Raw genomic sequence first — 26,096 nt, 5'->3', positions numbered from 1 at the left:
TAGGATTTTAAAGCAGGAAAGGTTGTGATCTGTTAAAGGAGGTGTCAGCATTTTCCTGAGTTACAATAAGAGAGAATTAGGCAGTCATGCATGAGACTGAAAGGGGGCGACACTGATAAATAGAAAGCATGCGAAGGATGGAAGGTGAGAAGAGGGTCACTCTGAAGTAAGGAGGGAGAGGAATCACACTTAAAGAAATTAGGTGGAATTAAGTAAATCTCATTTTTTTCCTGCATGGTTTTAGGGGTATAGTGGAAGGCAACTTTCTGAGATACTCAACAATCTAAGGTTGTAAGGTCTAGAAAGGAATCTGATGTTGTGATCTGTAGAAAGGAATCTGAGGATATAAGGTGTAAAAATAGTAGATTATACATAGTGCTCCATATATGGGGCAGACTGCATAAAATCAGCAAGTTGGAGTGTACACATCACTTAAACATTAAGGCCCATATTTACAATATTTTGAAACGGCAGAGCAGCAAGCTTTCCCTTTGAGCTGCCGTGCATCAAAATAACAAGGCAGGAATGTGACGTATCTACAAGATATGGCGCATTCCTGTCCTTCTCCCATGTACCGGTGCACACACAACAGCCGTGCACCAGCGCAGACACCCTTGCCTCATTTTGCAAGGGTGCCTGTGCTGAGGTGATGATTGTTTTTGTGCCTGGATCCCATCCTGAACGGTCGCTCCCCCACGCTCCCTTGCTCAATTCATTTCCAGCACTTTCACCGCAGCTGAAGCCCCTTGCACCCGCGACCGCCAGACTGCGCCTGGTATTGTAGCGCCAAACAGAATAATCGCGCTTTGTAGCTCTTGATTGTGCAGCGCTTTGGATACTTATTTGTCAGTCATTTGCATCGCGCTTTGTGCTAGAAGCTCTGTTAAAACAACAGCGTGTATCGTAGCTTGTATTACATACTTGCGCTTTGAAGCTGATCATCGTGTAGCGCCGTGGAAACCTAAGTGCGCTCATTTGCTTAGCGCTTTGTATTTACCGCTCGAACATCATTGCTGTGTTGCGCTTTGGAGGCTGGTTGTCTTGTGAATGGCGCTTTGGGTGGAGGTGTTTTGTTGTGCCTGGGAGCCTTTGACTGCTTGCCTGTTTTCACTTTCATTTCTGCCCTCCATTTTGGTGTTGTGATATCCCCTGGCCCGCCTCCACGATCCCGCCTCCCAGGATACCCTCCCACGCTCCGCCCCCTCCACCATCCATTTATGTCAGATGGTCCCACGCGCAGCGTCCACGCGCTGCGGCCGCGCCGAAGGTGCGCCAAAGGTAAGCCCGTCTACGGCTACGCCCGTCCGCGCCTGGACCGCGCCCAGCGCCAGACCCCCTGGTTCCCGTAATGCCCAGCCCAGTCGCATCACTTACGATGCCACCACCCTCCTAGTCCTTAACCCCGGCCATACCCCCAACTGCGTCCAAACCGCTCCTGGACACACCCATGGACCCTTCTCTTGCAACTCCTGCAAGTTCGACGGCACCAAAACCAACTCCTCATCCACCAACACCAATCAGAGACCTGACATCAACCACCTAAAATGCATCCTGCTCAACACCCGCTCGATCCACAGACACGCCATAGACCTCTGGAATCTACTAGACACCATATCACCGGACGTCGCCTTCCTAACAGAAACATGGATGAACGCCTCCTCAGCCCCAGACATCACCATTGCCATCCCGGAAGGATACAAGATCATCCGTAAGGACCGCATCAAGCAAACAGGAGGAGGCATCGCTATCGTCCATAAGAACTCCATCTGCATCTCAACCAGCTCAGATGTCAACCTTGCCAGCGCCGAACACCTCCACTTCCAGATCCATACCGACCCTAAGACCACACTCAGAGGCACCCTCCTCTACCGGCCTCCAGGACCCTGTGCACAATTCAGTGACAACATCACTGACTTTATCACCCCACACGCCCCCCCCTCCGAGGACTACATTCTATTGGGAGACCTCAATTTTCACCTGGAAAAGAGCAATGACAGCAGCACCACTACCCTTCTGGACAATCTTGCCAACCTCGGACTCAAACAACTTGTCACTACCCCCACCCACATTGCAGGTCACACACTTGACCCCATCTTCACCTCCAGCAAACATGTCTCATTCAGTCACATCACAGCTCTTCATTGGACGGACCACAGCTGCGTTAACTTTACCTATAATAAGACCACAATCCACAACCACCCTCAACCTACCCTGCGAAGAAACTGGAACAAAATCACCATCGACCAGATCTCCTCATCGCTTCTTCTAACCCCCCCCGCCCACTCCTCAAACCCCGACCAAGTAGCCATTAACCTCACCCAATGGCTATCCAACAGCGCCGACATCCTAGCACCGTTGAAAAAACGTCAAAGCAAACTAGGCAGCAAAAACGCCTCTTGGTTCAACAATGATCTTAAGAAATCGAAGAAACTCTGTCGCTCCCTCGAGAAGGCCTGGAAAAAAGACCCAAACACCAGCAACAGGGACGCCTTCAAAAACGCCACCCGCATACACCACCAACTAATCCGATCTGCCAAGAAAGCCGCATTCAAAGACCGACTAGATAACATCGCCCACAACAGCAAGGAATTATTCAACATCGTCAAAGAATTTACCAACCCATCAGCCAACTCCAACGACATCACCCCCTCCCAAGCCCTCTGCGACTCCCTAGCTTCCTTCTTCCACAACAAAATCGCAGACATCCACAACAGCTTCGACAACCGACCCGGAGACCAACCCACCCAACCTTCTGCAGGACCTTCACCCCCCTTGAACATCCTTAACGACTGGAACTCAATCTCCACTGAGGACACCATCCGCCTGATGAACTCCATCCACTCAGGATCCCCAACTGACCCATGCCCTCACCACATCTTCAACAAAGCAGACTCCATCATAGCACCACACCTCCGAGATGTCATCAACTGTTCCCTCAACTCCGCCACCTTCCCGGAAAGCTGGAAACACGCAGAACTCAGCGCCCTTCTGAAAAAACCCACAGCTGCCCCCACCGAACTCAAAAACTATCGCCCCATCTCGCTTCTTCCATTCCCGGCCAAAGTCATCGAGAAAGCTGTCAACAACCAGCTCGCCACCTTCCTCGAAACCAACAAATCCCTCGACCCCTCACAGTCCGGATTCCGAGCCAAACACAGCACTGAGACCGCACTTATCGCAGCAACAGACGACATTCGAACTCTACTGGACAATGGAGACACAGTCGCCCTCATCCTCCTCGACCTCTCCGCTGCCTTCGACACAGTCTGTCATAGCACCCTTCTACAGCACCTCAGAAACGTCGGAATCCAAGGAAAAGCACTGGAATGGATTGCCTCGTTCCTCACCGGAAGAACCCAGAGAGTCTGCCTCCCACCATTCAAGTCAGAGGCCTCTGAAGTCATCTGCGGCGTGCCACAAGGATCGTCACTCAGCCCCACCCTCTTCAACGTATACATGAGCCCTCTTGCGGCCATCGCTCGCCAACACAATCTCAACATCATCTCCTACGCTGACGACACTCAACTGATCCTCTCACTCACCAAAGACCCTAACACCGCCAAAACCAACTTACACGAAGGAATGAAAGAAGTAGCCGAGTGGATGAAGCACAGCCGTCTGAAACTGAACTCAGACAAAACAGAAGTCCTCATCTTAGGTACCTCCCCCTCCGCCTGGGATGACTCTTGGTGGCCAGAGGCCCTTGGAAAAGCACCCATCCCGACGGACCACGCACGGAACCTGGGCGTCATCCTGGACTCCTCACTCTCGATGACCAGACAAGTCAACGCCGTTTCATCATCTTGCTTCAACATTCTTCGCATGCTCAAAAAAACATTTCGCTGGATCCCCACCGAAACTAGAAAAACGGTCACCCACGCACTGGTCACGCGCCGCCTGGACTACGGAAGTACCCTATACGCCGGTACCACCGCAAAACTCCAGAAAAAACTCCAATGCATCCAGAACGCTTCAGCCCGGCTCATACTAGACATCACACGTAAAGAACACATCTCTGGTCACCTGAAAAACCTCCACTGGCTCCCCGTAAATAAAAGGATCACTTTCCGCCTCCTAACCCACGCACACAAAGCACTTTACGAACTTGGACCCGAATGCCTCAACACACGACTGTCCTTCTACACCCCCTCCCGTCAGCTACGATCCTCCAACCAAGCCCTTGCCACTGTACCTCGCATCAACAAAACCACCATGGGAGGTAGATCCTTCTCCTACCTGGCAGCTAAAACCTGGAACTCACTTCCCGCTCACCTTCGCATTATTCAGAACCACCTAGCATTCAGAAAGCAACTTAAAACTTGGATATTCGACAAGTAATTCCTCACCCTTCCTCAAGCGCCTTGAGACCCTATGGGTATGTAGCGCGCTATATAAATCTCTTGACTTGACTTGACTTGAGGACGAGATACCTTCCTGCACCAAAACAACCATTAAAGGCATTTTCCTCTTTCCATGCGTACTGCAGAATGCAGCGCGCATAGAAGGAGGAAAAAACGGAGGGACATTAAAGCATTTCTTCTCATTGCACCTAGGAATCTGTCGCATTCCCAAGTTTACAAAATGTAAATCTGGGAATGCATCAACTTCCATGGATGTTGCGTGGTAACACCCACAGCAATACCCATGGAAAGCCTCTTTCATGCAGAGTTATGCGTGAAAGGGATACATATTTACAAGGCCATAAAAAGTTATGCAGGGTGACTTTACATGTCTTTGTAAATATGGAGAAACTCATTGCGCTGCTGGTGTGTCAATAAAAGTGATGCACCGGCAGCGCAATGGGCTTGTAAATAAATTAAGCCCCTAAGATTCTAGCCTGTCGTGTGCCACCCTAGGGCAGCCGTTTTAAACATAGTTTGGAGTATGCCAGCCTTGGTACAGGGTCTGAGACCTTTTGTAAGTGCAATTATGCCGAGAAAGGGAACTGCTTTGGGGGAAACTTCTGTAGACCGATTTCTATTGGTACATGTGGGTTCATAAACATTTAATAAACTTCTCTGGCAGATATCTTACACGGTTCTAACTGCATCTAGAAGTTATCAAACTCGTTTCGGTGTTTGTTGACCAGTAGAAGTTCACTTAATCACACCTCTGGACATATACATCAACATCCAAAAACATGTCACAACTGTAGCTAGAAGAAACACATCTATTACTGGTAACTAGTGTGAGATCATTCCCAAAGTCAACATCGCTCAACGCTACCCACCGCACATGCGCACACTTTGCTTAGGATCAGCAAGGGTGGTTGGGAGAAGAGGGAGGACAGAGGAGAGACGAGGAGGAAAAATATTTAAAATTCATATACTTTGGCCTACACTAAAATTTCACACAAACAAGAAGGTCAATGCACTTATTTATGGTTCAAAACTGAAGCATATTTAAACAACCTAAAGGTGCAGTAAAACAATAAAACGTTGAAATTCAAAATCATATGCATTTTCAGACACATTTGGGGAGAAAATGCAGGCCTCTCTCAATAAAGCAGTAAAATAAATGCGATCATTTTTATGTTGAACCTTAACGTACGAATTTGTTGTTGCTAGTAAACATCATGAAGTCCTGTTAATCTATACATTTACGTTCTTTACCATTACTTTAAAATATGAATTGCACCATGGAGAGGAAAGCCCTGGTGTAATGAGGTTCTGAGATAAAACTGTGAAAACCATCAGTAAATCCTAAATACAGATCTTAAGAGTTTTGAAACTCAAAAATTTTTCCTTTACTGAATTTCTTAATTTGTTTGTGAACGAAGAATTGTAAAATATTCAAAGAAAAAGGTTATTTATGACTCATTAACATCCCAGTACCATGTAAAGACATCTTGGCAAGAGGAATAATAATGTAATACAAGGCTCTGTAGTAGTAACAATGACCAAATGACATTCTTAAAAAACGTAATGCTCTTCCACCCACACGGCCAGTCTTCCAACTGCAGCTACTTTGACTGGCGTGATTACAACATACATCATGCCATGTTCTAATTATTTTGTCAGAGCTGGATTACTCTGTGGCATGGACCTTGTTAGTGGATGCTGGCTGTGTAGATCTCCTTCGAAAACTCATAGAGCTGTATTAGGATTTCTTCGCTTCACCATCTTTACACATATTGCAGTGTGACTTGTAAAGGCATCTTTTTTCAGTAGTTCTGTGACAGAGTTCCTTTACGTTGCCTGGGAACCCCACAAATCAGCCTCTCATGAAAGAGACGTAAGAACTGCTACATAGTAGGGAGACTAATATGAAGCCTGCTACATCTGCAGCCATTCACATTATGTAACTAGAAAGCACAAGCACGTCCTGCACTAGTGCGTTAGCTTGTACACAAAGGGGCAGATTTATGAGGCCCTTGCGCCACGTTTACGCAGCTGTTGCGTCACGCAAGGCGGCGTAAACGTGGCGCATCCCTGCGAACGATTTACAACGTGACGCATCTAGGCAGATGCGTCACATTGTAAAGCCCTGCGCCGCTTGTGGGCGTTCCGGCGCAGGGTGGGCGTTCCGGGGCAGGTGCGCCTCGCAAAAGTGGCTGAGTGAAATCTAATCACTTTTAAGCCAATGCTGCGTCAAAAGCCTGCTCCTGCTTGAATCAGGCGTAGGTCTTGACGCAGCATTGTTAAAATGTGGCACCCCCGAGCCTTGCTGGAGCTGCGTCGCGCTTGCGACGCAACTCCAGCAATGCGCCACATTTCCGGCACAGATGCGTCACGCATCTGTGCCGTTTTTGCACCATGGTGCGCTGCGTTATAAATGCGGCGCACCATGGCTGGCGGAGCTGTGGCGCACTGTGGCGCATGTTAACTTGCGCATCCCTGGGGATGCGCCAGTTAACATAAATCTGCCCCAAAGTCTTCATGGTGATTATTATCTTGTTCCATAGGTACAGATAAATATGTGACATGATGGTAAAAGAAAGCGCCTACCCTTAAAGGGTTAGTGGTCAAAATCAAATATTTTACTTGCTCTATGCAGAGTGGAAGGTAAACCTGGCATCTTTGAATGTGCCTATATTTCATCAACAATATGGCACTGCCAGGTAGACTACACCTTATTTTTTCAGGATCTGGCATTGGCTAACCTTATAAAGCCTGACCTTTGAGATAGGTCATCAAAATAAAATAATAAAGATGCATGCGTTTCGGTCTGTTAAAGTTTGTTTTGGACCACAACACTGATCTACTTCATAACATCTGCAAGAGGAAACCAATCACGGGAAGGCAATTTGGACCAAAAACTATTCTCAAAACAGAATCCCTAAAATTGTCCCAACAGCTAGAATTGGGTCTCATTGCTAATGGGTCTACCACATCAATAGGCTTAGTTGACAGATTTCAAATCAAAGTTCTGGGATATGTGAAGAATGTTTTGAATATAAGGTAAAAGAGGAAGCAGTGGCCGATATGCATACATTCAGTAGGGAAAACTGCTTTGTTACTGGCTGGTGTCCTATACATGGCTTGGCTAATCCACAGCAACTCTGGATCACTGATATGGCTGAATAATGTTGAAAGACAGTTGGGGTTGTTTGTGCAACTTGAGCGGGAACATGGCTTAACAGTTCTGTCTGAATAACTACTTCTGGGGTGAAGCAAAGACAGGTGTGCAGGTGGTTAGCACACTTTTGTAGCCATACAAACGATGATGGAGTGGAAAAGCAGGTCATTTTAATGGAAGTACTTCCATCAATTACTTCTTGTTGGGTACCATCGACATTTCTTGGGATTAAAAGGTCTATGAATGGTGCGGAAGCTAGATAGGTGGAGAACCGTGTGAGAGCTCACAAGGAAATTGGTGAGCCCTTTAGATCAACGGTCTTGGTCTTGAATGACCGAGGAATCTATGTGCTACAAAGTTTATTCCGATCACGCATGAACAAAAGGCAAGCAGAAGTACCTTGATCACCCATCTAACACTGCTATTACAATGAAAGTCTGAAAAGTGGAGACATGTCAGTTGACGATAAAAGACCTAGAACTCTCCAAGGATCCTAGAGCAGTTTGCCAAACACATTATCAAAGAATAAATACGTGCAATGATATAAGTGTTTGTTAAAATCCAAAGATGTCAAAAATGGTAAATGAGCAAAAATGATCCTGAAGAGAGTCAAAGTCTCAAAAAACAGATGACTTATTTGGAGATTTGCAGATAAAAGTGTGGGGAAAAAAGAGGAGAATTCTTAGCATGCCCTGACACTGTAACCTGAAACGTAAGTCAAGTACTAAACTTAAAAATGAAATTCTTGTACTTCTTCCCTCTCACCAAGACTTGAGCAGGTTCAAAGGTTAGGCCAGGATTTAAGAAAGAAAACTCAACAGCACAACATAGCTTTAAGGATAATCCAATTATTTGGAGAGCAAACAAATAATTCTAAGAACTGGACTAAAAGTGGGAGGGTCCTTCCTTATCAGGGCTAGAGAGCTGCACCCAGCAAAGGAGCTTTAGACAATTCACAGCTGGTTCACCAAATGAAGCCAAATCCCAACATTACTCTTTCTTTGCTAGGAACTAAGAAGCACTGCAAGACACTAAAAAGCATATCTATGGTAAGTAATCAGAGCATCTATTAAAACCTGAAAAAACCTATTAAAAAATCATACAGTTCAGTATAAAGTACCAGGTGTAGAGCAGCATTTAAAAAAAATACAAGTTTATCAGGGCAATCATTTTATTGCCTGAGGAGATCAATGTGCAAAGGGTAATAGCGGGATATCCCTTGGTTGCTTCAGAAATTGTCTCCGATCATTCCACAAAATGCATTATACAGTACCAAAAAGAGATACCTTTTTTAATTGGTTCACAGGTTGTCACAAAGTGCTCCCTAAAATAAGTGTTATGAACTCCACTCAATCATGGAGAGTTCTAAGGTAAGAGGCACTTAACATGTAGGCCATGATTATATACCATACGTTTGTGACCTACTTAAAAGAAAAGGGCAAAATGCCAAATACATCAAAGGAGTGTTCTCTGGTTATGGTGCATAACAAGAATGACAGGAGCATTGCAGCATTCTTTTTAATTGCAAGAGGCAAAAAAGTGCACTGTGCAAAGAGCAAAAGAGGGGAATCCCCAGATTGCCTCAGATGTGATTTTAGGCATTTCGTGAAGTGCAATGTGTAGAGACAGTAAAGCATTGTCCTAAGATTGCTTAGCATTACCTCGAAGGGCTCTGAGAGAACACCAGGCGAGCATGGAAAGTGGTGATGCTGGCGGGATATGGGGTGGCTGGTGACATTTGAAAAGTGGTGGGGCGTAAACTTTCTGTCGGAGTGCCCCGTGGGGAGCAAGTGGAGTGAGCGGGCCTGAACACCTTAAGGGGGAATCGGGGGGTACTCCCCGAGCAAATTTTGAATAAAGAGTGGGTAAATGGTGCATTTTCAAGCAAATTTGAGAAGCAAGAAGGGTAATAAAGCAATTGTGAAAGTGCAGTTATTACATTAATAAAGAGATGTCATACAACAACATGTAGATAGAAATGTTTCTGAAGCTAGGCCCTGCCAGTGCCACACACCTCTGAGCAATATATACGCTGTGTGCGAGGAGGGCCTTGCATCAGAAACATTGCTATAATTATGTTTTTGAAGCTAGGCCCAGTGCTGGCACTCAGTGTGTATGCTTCTCAGAGGTGCATCACACGTGGCAGGGCCTGTAGCCTCAGAGTATTAATGACTTGCATGCATCGCATATGACTGAAATGTACAATACTTTACTAGAAAGCGCTGTAAATGACTTGGATACAAACGTTATGACAGGGGTACAGAATCAAAGCGCTGTAAGTATCTTGAATGCATAGCATACAAGAGGGTTGGAGAATACTTTTAGGGCAAAGAAAGTTTTGTACGTGGTTTGAATGCACAGAATATAACTGGGATTCATAAAACATTACTGCAAATGACTAATGAACATATAAATCATCAAACACTGTAACAAGCTTTCATTCTATAAATATTTTTATAATTCCTATCAAAAATACACTAGAGAGGAGAAATACAATGTCACTTAAAGACCTGGGTAAATGAATTAATAATTATTGAGCATACATCTAGAATCAGCCTCTTGTAAATAATGCACAGTCCCTCATTTATTTACCACATCCTCTGTCATTACAAAAAACTCCAGTTTACATTTCTTTTGCTCAACGGTGTGCCTTTTATGAGGGACACACACACAAGGCCAGGTACTTTGATGGTTACACAATACACAGCCTACTTTATCCACATGAGATCTTTAAAAGCTTTCTTTGAAAATGAAGAATTTCCATCAGCATCTATTTGTAGAAGATTGGAGAACAAAAAGAAAATCCCCAAAAATATATTATGAATGCAAATACTACAAGCTTCATCTGCATTTCTGAAGGGGAACAGCCTTTACCACGCAACTTTTACAAAGCAAGTCGTTACAACGACTTGCGCTGGGGGGCGCTGTAGGATAGGGAATGGGTTTATTTACTATCCAAAACCTTCCCTACTATCCACGGGGACTGGAGTTGGAATAGTAAATTAAACTATTCACTATCCAGCGCACCCCAACGCAAGTCGTTGTAACGACTAGCATTGTAAAAGTTGCGTGGTAAAGGCATGTGTTGTAAAAGCATGCGTAGTAACGACATTCATCCTTTCTGAGTGGCAGAATATTTCCTTGTTTAGAAAGCTGTTTTACTTATGTTTTGTCAGAAAGGTGGGAAAACCCAATATACCCTTGTAGGCTTGGGCAATGTATGATTAAAGTGAAGGATGACTACAAGGGATTTAGTTCACAAAGGTACTTCACTTGAATTGTTTTGTACTTATCAGTTCTTCAATAGATTGAACCCAGTGTATCCATAGGATTACTACACAACTGTTTTCAAATTTCAAGTCGAAAAAGTAAGCAAATACAGTACAGAGAAAAAATACACAGCAAAAAAGAATAATATTCAAAGTTATTTATGTAAAAAATTAATCAAATAACGATATTCATGGGAATAGACATGGGACAAAGCTCTTAACATAAAAGTTATGAAAGGCAGTATATCCGTGTCAACAGGTCAATTCATAACAGTACAGAGAAAAAAATTCTTGAATTGAGCAAAACTGGATTAGAAGGTGGATGGCTAAGCGATATAGAAGCTATTGCCCACATGCATCAAGCATTTTTGGAGTCGCAAACGGTGCGATTCCTTAAAATCGGCCGTTTGCGACTCCAAAAATGCTTTTTCAGATGCATCATTATTTTGTAATGAAATTTGCTGATTTCGCGACTTTCCAGAATGCGATTAAATGCAATGCATCATTCTGAAATCAAATTGCGAAAACAAGGTTTGGAAGTGCAAATTACCACGAGGTTGAACCTCGTGGTAAATTGCGAAAAATGTTTAAAATGTTCTAATTTACATTTTAAACAATGTCATGTTACAGACACACATGTCCTTAGGACATGTGTGTGTGAAACATCAATTTAAAAATACATTTCAGGGGTGCAGGGGGGGGTCCTTTGGACCCCCCCCTGCACCCATGGAATGCATCAACATTTGCGAATTCAAAATTGCGAATTCGCAATTTCCATTGATTCCTATGGGCCTTTTGGCCCATAGGAATCAATGGGAATAGCGAATTCGCAATTTTGAATTCACATAATATTTGCGATTCGGTAAAAATTGCGATTTTTACCGAATCGGAAATATTTTGCACTTTCTATGATGCATCCCGTTTTGCGAATCCATATTTGCGATTCGGTAAAAATCGCAAACTTGGAAACGCAAAACGGGAGTTTGATGCATGTGGGCAACAGTTTCTTAATAATAAATCACCAACAGTTCCGGCAATTTACATACTGCTGAGGGTCCACAAAGATGTGACCCATCCTCCTGGCCGTCCAATTGTGGCAGGATGCAATTCAATTCTAAAACCGTTGGCTGAATATCTGATTTTTTCATAAGACCCTTCGCCACTGAATCGGAACAGTACATTAGAGACACCACAGCAGTGATCAATGTAGTTGAAAACCTTCTGTTCGATATGGAAACTGAACTCTTGGTGTCAATGGACATCAAGAGTTTATGCACAAATATCCCACAAAATTATGTCCTTTTAATTCTAGAAGATCTACTAGACAACAGGACTAGACCACATGCAGTTCCAACAAACTTCATCTTGGAATTCCTTTATGCGAAAACTTTTTTTATCTGCGAAAAGACATTCTTCCAGCAGCAGAAAGGGGTAGCCATGGGTGCCATTTTTGCACCAGATATAGCTAACATCTATGTTTCTCATTTTGAGAAAGAATATATCTATAACACCAACAATCCTTTCTCATCCAACATTAAATGTTGGCTACGCTATATCGATGATATTTTTTTCATCTGGCATGGCACCACTGATGAATTGAACATCTTTCATACATGGGTGAACTCTTTAAATTCCCACTTACAATTCACAATGACACATGACCAAAAGAGCATGGATTTACTATACATCTCTATAAAAGTCAATGAAGATAAAACCCTTTATACCACGCTGTTCACTAAACCAACGGCCAGAAATCGCTGTTAAAATATGACAGCCACCATCCACAAGCCTTGAGGGATGGCCTCCCATTCGGCCAATTTCTTCGCTTGTGAAGAAATTGTACCAGACGCATTGACTGTTTTGCTGAGGTACAACAACTCAAAATTAAATTACACGCTCGAGTTTACCCGAACAAACTACTCAAGCGCTCATTAAAAAGGGCATGGTATAACGATAGAACAGCCCTTTTGGCAACCAAACCAACCACTACCTCAACAAAACTAGTCTGTGTCACTACTTTCGGTACAGCTACCAATCAGGTGAAGAAATTGGTCCTGAAACATTGGTCCCTACTATCCAGTCTCCCTGAACTCCGTGATAAACCAATGTTTGCATTTAAACGTGGATGCAACTTAAGAGATCACTTAGTTCACACATATAAGGAAAAAGACACCAACCTAGTTGACAATATGCGCCAACTAAATACGGTCATTGGACACTTTAAATGCAACCAATGTACAGCATGTCAAACATCAAAAACATGCAAAGATTTCAAAATAAATGGAAAGACTATCACACAGAAAAGCTTTTCAAACTGTAACACCTCAAACGTTGTTTACTGTATTGAGTGTCCGTGTGGACTAAGATACTTTGGGAAAACAACACAGAAAGTCAAACAACAGATACTACAACACCAGTCTAGAATTCGGTGTCATGTAGAGAATGCCCCTTTAGTAGAACATTTCTCACGAATGAAACACACCGTTAAAGATCTTATCTGGTGGGTAGTTGAAACAGTAAAACCAACTATCAGACAACCCAATGTTGACAGAAGTCTGACCATAAAAGAACAGCGCTGAATCTGCCTCGCAGACTCAGTTCAGAATGGCCTGAACTCCAGCTCCGAGTGGCAAACCTTAGCCTGCCTGACGTAAAAAATATTTATCGGTCTATAGCTTAGAGATACATTTTCTAGAACATCTGAATTCTAGTTCTAAGTGGCAAACCTTAGCCTGCCTGACATAAAATATTGATCGTCTGATAGCTATGAGATACAGTTTCTCGCACTGTCTTCGTAATCCTTACCTTGTACATAAAGCTGTCTATAACTATATGTATCGGGAATTGACAAGCATTGTAATATAGCTAAATTATGTTCTATTCCATAATGTGTCTTTAACCTCAATGTTATTCCAATGATTTCATCCAGTGCCAATAAGTTTACTGTAACTAATGAGCTGATATGTTGTATGACACCTATCAAATGTTATGCTTATAGAATTGCATATATAATATTTTTTTTGTGATAACTGCTATTTTGATAAACACAATTGAAATATTTGTATTTGTGTGTCTGGTTGGTCCATATTATTGTCTGTTTCGTATCGAGTTGGACTACCTAAGTGTACATAGAAAATCGATCGGTTTCATATGAGCTGTGGAGAAATTGTCACAAACTAATTGATTCATTAATGATTCTTGTATTTTAATAATACCCCTTTATAATTATGTGGGTAAAGATATAGTAATTCAGGCTCCCTGATCTAACCAGTACAATACTTGTCAATCGTCACCATTCCAAGATGGCAGACCCGTTAGAAATGAACCACTTATGTAGCGTTCAAGTGGATAACCATTCACTTCCGGGTGCGTCTATTTAAAAACAGTCCTCCCGCTCCCATTCTCTCTGGTGCGATTTTTTAAATCACAGCCCGAGAGATATTCCCGTGAGCAGTGCCGGATGACTGCGTAGCGTCTCGTTACTTTAACTGAGTAAGTCAAGAGGTCGATTCTTTTTCGCAAATACTTAGCGTGCATATTTGGCGAGCGCTCACTGCGATATGCTCGGGTGCTGATAATTTTAAAAACTCCTTCTTTAGTTATTTGATGCAACTGTATTTTTAGCGCTGTCATCTGGTTTTTAAATTCCCCTGTGCGCATACTTGCATTTAAATTGTGTCCCTCACCGCTACTTTGGCGGCCCGGTCCCTCGCGCTTTAGAATTTTCGGAGCGCCATCTTGGGTAGGTGCACGAAACGATAGACACTCCCGCGCTCTAGCAGTCAGGAGGACTGGCTAGAGACTGATGCCGGGAAGCGTTTAAAAGGAGGTAGGGCATAGGACTTTCCTGTTTGGCGAGCGCTCACTGCGATATGCTTGTGTGCTGATAATTTTAAAAACTCCTTCTTTAGTTATTTGATGCAACTTTATTTTTAGCGCTGTCACCTGGTTTTTAAATTCCCCTGTGCGCATACTTGCATTTAAATTGTGTCCCTCACCGCTACTTTGGCGGCCCGGTCCCTCGCGCTTTAGAATTTTCGGAGCGCCATCTTGGATAGGTGCACGAAACGATAGACACTCCCGCGCTCTAGCAGTCAGGAGGACTGGCTAGAGACTGATGCCGGGAAGCGTTTAAAAGGAGGTAGGGCATAGGACTTTCCTGTTTGGCGAGCGCTCACTGCGATATGCTCGTGTGCTGATAATTTTAAAAACTCCTTCTTTAGTTATTTGATGCAACTTTATTTTTAGCGCTGTCACCTGGTTTTTAAATTCCCCTGTGCGCATACTTGCCTTTAAATTGTGTCCCTCACCGCTACTTTGGCGGCCCGGTCCCTCGCGCTTTAGAATTTTCGGAGCGCCATCTTGGGTAGGTGCACGAAACGATAGACACTCCAGCGCTCTAGCAGTCAGGAGGACTGGCTAGAGCTCTTCTTAAAGCGAGGGCGATGACGTGCAGCGTGTGCGCGCAGCGTGGTCGCCGCAGCCACGCCAGAGTCCAGCCCGTCTGCGCCCGTCCGCGCTGAGGCTGGGCTGGACGGCTGGACCACTGGCCAATACAAAGTAGGCGCCCCTGGCTTGAAATACTCTTTAAAGGAGGTACTGCGGCTTAAGCCCGCTCCTGCCCCATGCTCACACCGGTACAGACCTGAGGATTTTTTGACACGTCCTGGCTGTGCGTGCTTTCTGAGTGATGCGGATGAGCCTCAGCTCTCTCTTCCCTCTGCTCCTCCGGAGCCCCGCCCTTCATCAACACCTAAAAATCCCAGCGTGTCCTGTCTTCTCCTCAATGCTCGCTCGCTCATTAAAAATAATATTGTATTCAAGGAACTGGTTTTAGATAAAACACCTTCCTGGGTTTTTATCACGGAGACCTGGGCCAAAGACTCTTCAGGCCCTGATCTGGTCGAAGCGGTCCCTGAGGGCTACTGCCTAACTCGATATGACAGATTAGGCCGTGTTGGCGGTGGCCTGGCTATTTTGTATCAGGACAAATTTCGCTGCCATACTATACCCCTTTCTGACCCCAAAGACATATTCCAGGTCTTATATTTTTCCCTCTCTGATTCTGTTAACCCAGCATTCAATGGAATCTTGGTCTATCGCCCCCCTGGCCCAAGAGCAGGATTTGGGCTGAAATTGATGCAGGTTCTGGAACCCTATTTTGGCCGACAAAATCTGACCATTCTAGGTGATTTCAATTTCCACCTAGAGCTATTGAAGGCTCACAACACTATTTCCCTGGTGAAAATAATGTCAGCCTGCGGACTCACCCAACTGGTGAATGGTCCCACCCACCGAGCGGGGCACACGCTCGATGGCATCTTTTCTAACGACCCTAGGCTGACAGTTGCCAACCCCTTCCATCTCTCTTGGTTGGACCATCTGGCCGTTCCCTTCAATATGATGTATCCTACACGGGGCTTTATTAGAAGGGCCTCGAGCACCATGGAAGTGCGAAGGAACCTCAAAAAGATCAGGGAAGACTCCTTCCATCCATGGACATCCAGTCTGTCCATTCCTCGGGAGGTAGATACCCCCACAGCGGTCTCTATATTTGAAAACACCATTGCGGAGGCCTTAGAGGAGCTGGCTCCTGCAAGGTCATGTTATTCTGCTAGGAAAAGACCTTCAGCTCCCTGGTTCTCTGAACAGCTCCGGCTTCGGAGACAGGAAGTAAGAAGGCAGGAACGCTTATGGCATTCTAGCTGGGCCCCTAAGGATAGAGAAGCCCATAGGGTCCTGCTTAAAAATTACAAATTGGAAGTTATTAAGACCAAGCAGGAATATTTCACGGCACTCACTTCCTCACTTTCATCTCCTAGAGAACTCTTTAGGATTGTTGATTCCCTTACGGCCCTTCAGACACCGGATCCTGTGGTTGCCTCTCAGGACCTGTGTAACAAGATAGCTGCCTTCTTTCAGTCAAAGATCGCTGACATCTACGCTGCTCTGGAGGTCCAAAAATCCTTGACCGCCGTTCCCTTGCTGCCTGCTCTTCCTGAGCCCGGTGTTGCTGAATCTTCTCAACATCAGGATCTGATTTCCTTTCCTCCTCTTTCCTGTCAGGATCTTGAAATCCTGCTTGACAAAACCAAATCTGGCTCTCCGCTGGATGTCTGCCCGCTAAAGATCCTCAAGCAGTGCAGAGAATCTCTCCTTCCTCCTCTGGTTGACATCATGAACAGGGCGATGAAGGAAGGCATTTTTCCCCAGCAGTGGAAGAATGCTGTAGTAAAACCTTTGCTTAAAAAGCCTTCTCTGGACCCCGGGGTGTTAAAAAACTTTTGCCCCATCTCACTGCTCCCGGCTCCCGCAAAGATGCTCGAAGCCCATCTGAATAAACATCTGGCTGCATTTGTGGAGAGCTCGGGCTGTTTGGATCTTTCCCAGCATGGTTTCAGGAGGGAACATAGCACCGAGTCTGCCCTCACCATAGTGCTGGATACTATCCGCACTAGAGTTGACGAGGGTCAGACCTCCCTCCTGATCCTTCTAGATCTCACAGCGGCCTTCGATACCCTGTCTCCCGTGGTGTTAACATCTCGCCTGAGGGAGATTGGGGTCCGCGGGCCTGCTCTGGGACTCCTTTCCTCTTTTCTCGACCATAGAGAACAAAGGATAATGCTGGGATCGTTTCTATCTCCATCCCTGTCTGTGCAATGTGGGGTCCCTCAAGGGTCAGCGCTCAGTCCTACCCTTTTTAATATCTATGTGACCCCCCTTGCCAGACTCATTAGATCTTTTGGGATGGAGGTAATTTCCTACGCGGACGACACTCAGATTCTAGTCTCTCTCTCCCAGCCAGCTACGTCAACTGCCGCCAATTTTAGATCTTGCATGGAGGCAGTTGGCCAGTGGATGATCCACAACTCACTAAAACTGAATGGGGAGAAGACGGAGGTGATGGTCTTTGGAGGAAAGGAAACGATCTGGTCGGCGGAGTGGTGGCCGAACTCGCTAGGCTTATGTCCCGAGCCCACCTCGTCAGCAAAAAACTTAGGAGTTATGATCGACCCCACCCTTAGTATGTGCCAACAGGTCAACAGGACTGTTTCGACCTGTTGGGGGATTATCCACATTCTAAGGAAAATCAGGCACTTTTTGTCACCCCAGGCAAGAAAGCAACTTGCTGTCGCTCTCTTGGGCTCGCGACTGGATTATTGCAACGCGCTGTATGCAGGACTGAACAAGAGTCATCTACAGTGCTTGCAGGTGGTCCAGAACGCGGCAGCGAGATTTGCTCTTGACCTACCGAAACGTGCCTCTGCCACCGAAGCCCGAAAACAACTTCACTGGCTCCCCGTTGAGTACCGGATCCTTTTCAAATCAATGTGCCTGGTGTATAAAGCCTTAGCTAAATCCAGCCCTACAGGCATGGGATCCATTCTCTCTCCGCATAACCCCAGTAGGAATCTTCGCTCCAGTCACAAACTTCTTCTTTCTGTACCTCGTGTCAGAAAAGCAAGATGGGGAGGTAAGGCCTTTTCCTTCCTGGCACCTAAATGGTGGAATGCCCTCCCTTTGGAAGTAAGATCCCGCCCCTCTCTGCAAACCTTTAGATCCGCGCTAAAGACTCACCTTTTTACACGTGCATACCCGTAGTGGTGCTCTGCAAATTTTGTTGATTGGTTTTGATAGGCGCCTTGATACCTTCGGGTTTAGTTTGCGCGTTATAAGTTGCATAATAATAATAATAATAATACCACGTAATGCCGCTTCTTTAACAGTCACTTTGAAGAGTTAAACGCGAGTACGGATTACGTTTGAACAGTCGTAGACCCTTTGATATTCACAATATACATGCCAAACTCTTGCTTTGGTTACCCTTATAAATAGAGTTTCCTTCCAGGATAAAAATGTAATCTCTGCACCGACTTAAATATATTTACGAGGTGTGATTTGCAAACACTATAAATGCCCGGTTTATTACTGTGGCTTTCTACAACTTTAACCAACGTTTGTGTTTTAATGCCCAGATCCCTAATATTGCAATACATGTTATTTGCACTTTAGAAAAGAAGATGACCCCAGTGGGGAAGGGTAATGCATTACCTCAATAGCTATACCAGATAGCAGTGCTCCCTGACAGCAATTTGCTGATATAATGATCATAAATCTACCTTGTTGCAAATTGCGTTATATTAAAAACGAAATAAGGGAATATATATATATATCCTTTCACTGCAGATATTGTGACTACTTCCAATTTATCTGGACATAAAGCACCCCATCACCATCCAACAAGCTCTCCAAATATCACGCAGAGCTGCCCAAGGTATGTCACCTATCATTTGTCTTTAGGTATGCCATCTACACTTGGTGATCACAATAGCCCTTATATTAAATTAATCCTCGCACTTTTCTAGATTCGATCGACTTTGGGCATTCGGCCTTCTCCAGTGTCCATCTTTGAGAATTAGCTCACTTCATTTGCTGTATTAAAGTGAGTATAACATAGACAGTAGATACAAAGTATGTCGTCTAGTAATCTTAACTTGTTTTTACTTGTTGCGGATCTACTCGAATATTCTGATACCTCTGTTTCCAAATGGCATCATACATAATGATAGCCGAGTTAGTAACTACCATAACTCCAAAAACATAGCTCTACCGTTGTAAATAGAGTTTGACCTCTTTAACTGATGCCTTAGTTAGCAGCTACCACAACTTCGAAAACATAGCTCTCTTTAACTGATATCCATGTAAGAATTCCAACCAGCGTTAGTCTAAATAAAGTGAGCCTTCCGCGAATTGATTTGAGATAAAATTAGTCTGATAAGAGAAGTTTCCAACCTTAGAGACAGTCCTTCGTGGCTGGTTATTGTTTATACACAGCATGATTGTATTATATGTAAATAATGGATGATGCTATTTTAATTTTTTTTGTAAATAGATCATCTAATTGTACATAATTGTTTTTGTGTAGGGGGTTTTACCTTATGAAAAGCTTAGTCCTGATGATGGTCTGACAGATGAAAACATACAAGACCGAAATGTCGACCTAACACATCAACTCCTCAACATTGTTTGTTTTAAAGGACACCATGATACATTTATGATTTTGGTTTTCTTTGTTATCATTGGAGCTGATGTACTGTTATGAATTGACCTGCTGACACGGATATACTGCCTTTCATAACTTTTATGTTAAGAGCTGTGTCCCATGTCTATCCCCATGAATTTCGTTATTTGATTATTTTTTTACATACACAACTTTGAATAATATTCTTTTTTGCTGTGTATTTCTTCTCTGTACTGTATTTGCTTACTTTTTCGACTTGAAATTTGAAAATAATTGTGTAGTAATCCTATGGATACACTGGGTTCAATCTATTGAAGAACCGATAAGTAAAAAACAATTCAAGTGAAGTAACTTTGTGAATTAAATCCCTTGTAGTCATCCTTTACTTTAATTACTTATGTTTTAGCAATTATTTCACGGATCTCACAACCTATATAGTGAGTACTTTGTCCCACAAAGAACACAAAAATGCACAGCAGAACAAGCTACAATAAGTATGCATCTTGCAAGTATTTTAGAGCTTACGGTAAGCACTCCTGGAATAGTTAACTTGTCACAAGAATGATTGCAGACTGAAAACCTTTTTCGAGTGGAAACATTCCCGCCATAAGAAAACATCGAATATTTAACAAGCCTTTCATTTGCATAAGGAATTACCAGAAAGTAGCCAAAAAGTGGAAGCGGGATTGACTGGGTATCTTCTTCTGCAACGACCCGTGCTGTCTCACTACAGTGATCTGGGCGCTCACACTCCAATGAGACTTGCTCTCTCACTCCAGTGACCCACGCTATCACACTCCAGTGACCAGGCTCTCTTACTCCAGAGACCTGTGCTCTCACACTCCAAAGAGTCATGTTCTTACACTCCAGTGACCCGTGCCCTCACACTCCAATGAGACCTACTCTCACATTCCAATGACCCATGCTCTCAAACTCCAGTGACCCGTGCTCTCAAACTCCAGTGACCCGTGCTCTCTCACTCCAGGCAGTGACTTGGGCTCCCAATCTCCAGGGACCCTTGCTTGCACACTCCAGTGACCTGCCTTTCATACTCCAATGACCCATGGTCTCTCACTGCAGTCACCCATGCTTTTTCATTCCAGTGACCTGTGCTCACACAGTCCAGTGACCCAGTCTCCCAGCTTACCAGTAACCTGTCTTTCACACTCAAATGACCCGTGCTATCTCTTTGCAGTAACTCGGGCTCTCACATTCCAGTGACCCACACTCCACTAAGACATTCTCACACACTCAAGTGACCTATAAGATAGATGCCGGACACTATCAAACATATTTATCAAAGCCCAGTGTTCTATAAAATTAGGGGTCCAAATACGCTAAAAAATGTAAAAATAATGTTATGTTAGTTTAGGGGAAAAAACGGGAATCTCCTGCTAAAGTTAGTGTCTCTCACTGAAAATTCACCTGCCATTCTGCTGCAAAACGTTGAGGGTTATTGAGGTCGAGCTGCCGCTAAACTTGCCAGAGGGACGGCTGTCCTGGGGATGTAGATGCCATTAAGGTGACCACATTTGCGAGGGATGAAAATAAACGGTTTGTTGGTGAGGCTTGGTGACTCTAGAGGTATGCAATAGAGGGTTCTTTATTTTGATAGGAGATGAAATTTAATGCACAGCTTTGATTACGACAGGCAGTATTTTAAACTTAACATTTTGCCAATGGAGCAACTTTATTTCCAGTGTTATATGTTTTTGTCCAGTACAACATGTACCCCCATCTATTTACATAACATACCTCTCAACTCAACAACACCCTCCTAAGTCTCATCTCTACCCTACGAAAAAGTTTAATGACTCCCAGCAGCTTCAAAGTGATCATCCACCCTCAAAACCTTCCTCACCCTCCAACAAGTGTTTATTTCCAATTTTACATTGAATTTAAGGAACTCTTGAACCGTTCCATCTCACTCTCATTTGCGACTCAAACGTTTCTATAAACTACAGCCAGGACACAACCACAGAACTGTGTAAATAAACCCACGCCTTTTTGCGGCTTGTCAATGCATGTATCACTGATCATTAATGAATGTCTAACAAACCGCCGAGCAAACACATGAGTATGAAGCAGACATTTTACAATGCTAGCGAAATGACTGCACCGCATGCCGAAAACAAAATATACATTTTACTATTCAAAATTGAATGAAAGTTAAAAAAAATGGCAACCAGCTCACCAGGAGGGAGGAGGCCATGCTATATATGTGTTTTCATAACTTGTCTTGGGTCCACTTTGCAGTCCCTTTCGATGCGTTATACTTTAGGAAGGCTCAGTGAGCTGAATACTCGCTGCTTCCAAATGCCGGGGCTTATTTACAGAATCTTACACTAAGGTATTTAATCCTTATGTGCAACCTGTATGTTTTTTAGAAATTCAGGAAAAGTAAATGCAATGATTTTTACAGATACTATCACTGTCCGAAGAATTACTTGCTGTCCTGCACTGGAACACATATGTTTACAATAACTCAAATTGTACATCACTTAGAAAGACAAAAAAGAATTACACACTTATATGATTTTACACAAAACAAACATTTAAGAAAAAATGACTTATTAAGGTTGAAAGTACCCTGTCCACATACTTTCTGTCAGGCCACTGAAAATAAATGTTTTTTCTCTTTCTTTTGGCCTGATGGCGCAAGAGGCGACTAGTACAATCAGTGTTCAATGTATTTATCAAAACACAAGAGCCTTATGCGCAATAAACAAACATTCTGATTTAAGACGAATGAAAGGTCAAGAGCCTGTAAGCCGACGCGTTTCTGAGCCTGTCTATATACTTGGTCAGGCTCGTCTTCAGGGCTTCGGGGCTGGGTACCTTTTTGTTATGCAGTGTCTTTTAACTGATCATCTGATCGATTTCTTTTAGGGGACTCCTTAGGTTGTGTTTTACAGCCAAAGCGTTTTCTAGCTGGTTATCGATCTCCTTTTTAAAGCGGTGGTTGACGCTGGCGTTTTTAAGCGTTCAATGGGCGCGGAGCGCCTTGTTTCTTTAAAGTGGGACGCCACCTCTTGTTGGTTTGTAACATTCGGCGTTGCACGGTGTAGACGTCGAGCCTATGTTGGAGAGGGCATTGCTCGATTTCAAGTTTGTTTGCAATGGATGCGTAAAAATTGAGCAGAACTAATAAACGAGTGACCGGGTCTTCTTCTTCTTTATAATTGTAATTGTCCTACCCGGCCACATTTTTGGACAAAACCCCCCTGGTAACAGAGGGGCTTATTTACAAGCACTATTATAGCACTGGAGGAGTGAAATCTCCTTTTAAGGTGCGGCAGTCGCGGCTTGCAATACTGGGGGCGTGAGTTGGATGGGGGTCGTGGGGGGAGTTTAAAATAAAGAAACATAATTTACCTGGTCCGTGCCGCCTCTGTTGAATCCTGGGCAAGGGTCCCGCGTTGGGGGCTGCTTGGCGCTTTCTCTTCTGCTCTGTCCTGGGCCGATCCCACGCCTTCTGAACAACAGTCCTCAGGCTGCGCAGTGTCTCAGGCAGCCAATCCTGGTGCTGCATTAGCAGCTCCAGGATTGGCTAGGGCACGGAGACACCCCGCCCATTAGAGATCTGGGGTTGCTGCCTGAAGCAACCCTTGGCCTCTCGGGTCCCGAATCCCCCTCGCTCTCTCCTGGTCCTTAGGAGGTGGCTGTAGTGCACATGTTCTGGCTGGTCATAAAATTGGCCAGCCCAAAATCGACCATGCGCACTATTGCAGCTGCGCTTTAGTAAGAGCTGCTGTCAGTCACCCTCCTTGCTGCCACAGCCAGCCCCGCCCCCACCCCCCTCAGCGCCGATTGAATGCTATGCCTGCCTGAGTAGAGCGAATTGCGATTCCCAAGTACTTTAAAGTTTGTTTGCTTGTATTTTGCTTGCGTGTGGTGCTACTTGGCCAGGTGGTGCAACGCCCAATGGACGAACCACCTAATGGCGATGATTTCACTACCCAATGTGAACTTGCGCGGTTCTTTCAAAAAATCCGCTTTTATCATTTTTTTAAGGACAAGGTCCAACAAGAAAACCTGATTGAGACAACTAACACTGGATTAAAGAAAAGTCCAACTTTTAATCCTCCGTTACAGAGTGTGCCACCTCAAGTACTCATGTTTGAAAGATCCGTACAAGAAGAGATCACTACTCTATTTACAAACAAGAGGAAGAAGTATTGTAATTTGCCACAAACAGAGCAGATTGCCCTCAAGAAACTTGCTGAGGATCAAACCATCACGATAAAGCCCGCAGACAAGGGCGGGGCAATTGTTATCTTAGACACCGAAATATATTGAACAGAATGTCTGAGACAACTGAATGATAGAAAATGCTGTTGAAAGAGGACCCTACCGAAAGAATAGGAAGAGCCATTAAAGAAATTGTGAAAGAGGCACGCTGTGAAGAGTGGATAACATCCCTGGAACCAATATTCCTCCACACAGCCTACCCGGTGATGCCCTATTTTTATACTTTACCTAAAGTTCATCAGCCACAAAGATCGCCGCCGGGTAGGCCTATAATATCAGGGATAGGTTCACTGCTTGAACCCTTGTCGACCTTTGTTGATTTTTACTTAAGCCCCAGAGTCCAGAAGATGCCCACGTACCTTCAGGATACTAAGGATGTATTCAGGCTACTACTCACGGTGGAGTTTGACCCGGACCTTAACCTATTGGTTTCTTTTGATGTTGAATCGCTTTTACATCGATACCTCAAGATGAAACATTGGACACCATCTCAACCATCCTGAACAAAACTGACGTGAATTCGATCACCCCTGTATATTATATCATGACGCTTGCACATCTAGCCATTAAAGAAAATGTCTTTAAATTCGAAGACATCATCTACCTCCAGGTATCTGGAACCAGCATGGTTAGTGTTTTCATGCCAATTCTGGCGAATCTCTACGTTCACAATTTCAAACAACAACAACAACATATAATGCACAGCGATAATCCTTTCCATAAGTCTATTAGACTATGGAAACGATATGTCGATGACATTCTGGTTGTATGGCGTGGAGATATGACCCCTGTAGCCGACTTTCACACATGGTTGAATACTAGAAATCAATTTTTGAAATTTAATCTAGAGGTGAACAAAATGAGGATCTCCTTTTTGGATTTTTCCATTTATGTGACTCCAACAGGACTGGCAAGCGAGTTGTACAGAAAACCGATGGAATGTAACTCTTTGCTACGATATGACAGCCAGCACCCTAAAGCCTTAATCGATAACATGCCATTTGGCCAGTTCTTATGGGTAAGATGTAATTGCTCCACGTTGGAGAGCATACAGACAACATTCAGACAATCTATCTGCACAATTACTGGAGAAGAAGTACCCTAAGAAACTCGTTAAACAGGCTTGTAAGCGGGCATCGAATAATCACAGGGAGGCATAACTAGAATCCAAGATTGCAAAACCTCCATTGGGTCACCTTACCTTTGTTAATACCTTTAGTACACTATCTAATGGTATTCAGAAATGTATCAGAAGAACACAAGTAAAGAGAAGATTCCAATGCCTCTCTTTTCTATCAAACGTGGTCAGAACTTGCGTGACAGAATTGTACATACCCATCCCATACAACATACAACAAGAGCCGAAAATTGGCACACTTTGGAACCACCTCCGTTCCTACTCGGACGCCAGCAGCGAGGCACCGACGGATAGAGCGGGGCCTCCCCTTTTTCCCGAGTGGGTTCCGGGTGAGGTGAGGCGTACTCCCACACAATGCTGGGAGATACATACAGTTCTGGACTTCCTTCAGCATCCATCTGGGCTCAGAGGAACTGGTAGGATTTATCCATTGTACATCAGCGTGTATCACTGATTTCTTAATTTTTATGTTGCAGTCGCAGTTTCTTTAATGGTCCTGAAGAAAGCTTAGACCAATAGTCAGTACAGCTGAAACATGTCGACCCTCACTTACTCTGCCCACACATAGTTATAATTTCAAACTATCATGGCAGAATTTTAATCTTGACCCAAGCGCCATACTGATTAAACTAATTTTGGCCCTCGGAGTCAATTTTATCTTCACATTTATCACTTTTATTTTTTGCACTGCACCCCATTAGTATCACCAGTGAAGCCCATTGGTCTGTATTTACACCATGGATAATCCATCCAACTCTGCACCATGACTAGGTGCACTGCTTGAGAATTGGATTGGTGACATCTCCCACATGACGACATTCCGCCACATGGGTGGGCTGATGGGAATTTTTCTAACATACCTGGGCTATCACTTCTAGTGCTTCTAATGGTTTCTGGT

Source organism: Lissotriton vulgaris, chromosome 10, assembly GCF_964263255.1.
Source record: "Lissotriton vulgaris chromosome 10, aLisVul1.2, whole genome shotgun sequence".
NCBI lineage: Eukaryota > Metazoa > Chordata > Amphibia > Caudata > Salamandridae > Lissotriton > Lissotriton vulgaris.
Note: the sequence above shows the minus strand (reverse complement) of the source record.